General features: G+C 31.3%; 1 long non-coding RNA gene across 1 annotated transcript; it reads left to right on the forward strand.

The window, feature by feature from the left end:
* Positions 1–368: 368 nt before the first annotated feature.
* On the forward strand, positions 369–1,070 carry LOC145814830 (uncharacterized). The gene is made up of 2 exons (XR_014358111.1): positions 369–652; positions 746–1,070. It is a non-coding gene; the product is annotated as an uncharacterized LOC145814830 (long non-coding RNA).
* The last annotated feature ends 248 nt before the right edge of the window (positions 1,071–1,318 follow it).

Consider the following 1,318-nt stretch of genomic DNA (forward strand, 5'->3'; position numbering starts at 1 on the left):
TGATTTTTAGGCTTTGGTTCATTAATAGATGAAAAAAAAAAAAAGAGAGGCAAATCCTAATAGTCAACACCATAATGTTAGGGTTATCATTTTATCTGTCATATTTTAGTTATTATTTTATGTGACATGTTCATATTTGTTTGTATCAATGGATTCACATTATTCCATAAATAAATAAACAAAAGATTCGCATTAATGTGTTAATATTTAGGGCAAGATCCGTTTTACTTCTGTAATTTCAGTCATTCACACTTTACCCTCTATCATTTAGAAATAATTACCTATTCTTCTTATGATTTTGGATTAAATTGCAACAGTCACTCCATTAACGTTTTGTGTTAAAAAGTCAAAATTTCGCATCATGAACCATTCTCTTCATTATTCTCTCTCATCTTTGCCCCAAATTAGGGCAATGAACAATTGTAGCAGTCATTACTATAGATTTTCGGTCACTGATGATTGGCAACATCCCATCCATAGTTGCTTTCTTCTCATCTGCAACCACGTAACCCTATCATTTACCAACAGCGCAACCCAATCTAGTCCTAATGACGATCGTTGTAGCCATCCAACACAATCACAGTGAACCCGTTGTCCATGGAAGCTCATTGTCCACTGACGCAGGAGTTCACATTGTTCTGCATCATCCACCGTGAGCCACATACACAACATCTTTTTTCTTTTCTTTACCATTTTCTTTATAAATCATTGAAATAAGATTTGATTTATATGTTTGATTTTGTAGGTTTGGGTTAAATTGTCTATCAATTGGGTTCATTTTGGGTGGTGGGGATAGGGATGAGACTGGGTTTGGAGCAATGGAAGTTAGAGAGTGTGGAATCGTGGATATGGAGGGGCTAGTGGTTTGGGGTTGTGGATGGTTGAACTAGCCCTCTAAAATCTGAGTAAAATTTGCGGAGTAGAAGAAATCACTGCATACTGTGTTATCTCAATTTGAGAAGATAGGAGGTTTAGTGTTCAAGACTTTGAAATTGTGAGAACTCGTATTTAATTATCCTTAAAAATACATTGTAAGATGTAAATAAGAAATTTTAAAGACTATTTAATTAATATATTATTGTGTAAATTAGGTAAAAATTATTCCAATTTAAATCACAAATAAAAATATTACTAAGAATAATAATTTTGTGAGTATTAAATATTTGCCGTTTATAAATATTTTGATAAGGATTCAATTTAATAATTACCCTTACTAAATACCTTAATTGAAAATCTTAATTTATTGATTTTAAGAAACCCATATAAATACATAATTATACAAATTTATCATTCAATTTAATTCCAAAAAAAGAAGGGG

The sequence above is a fragment of the Camellia sinensis genome, unplaced genomic scaffold, assembly GCF_055761805.1.
Source record: "Camellia sinensis isolate YWXY unplaced genomic scaffold, ASM5576180v1 Unanchor13, whole genome shotgun sequence".
Classification (NCBI taxonomy): Eukaryota; Viridiplantae; Streptophyta; class Magnoliopsida; order Ericales; family Theaceae; genus Camellia; species Camellia sinensis.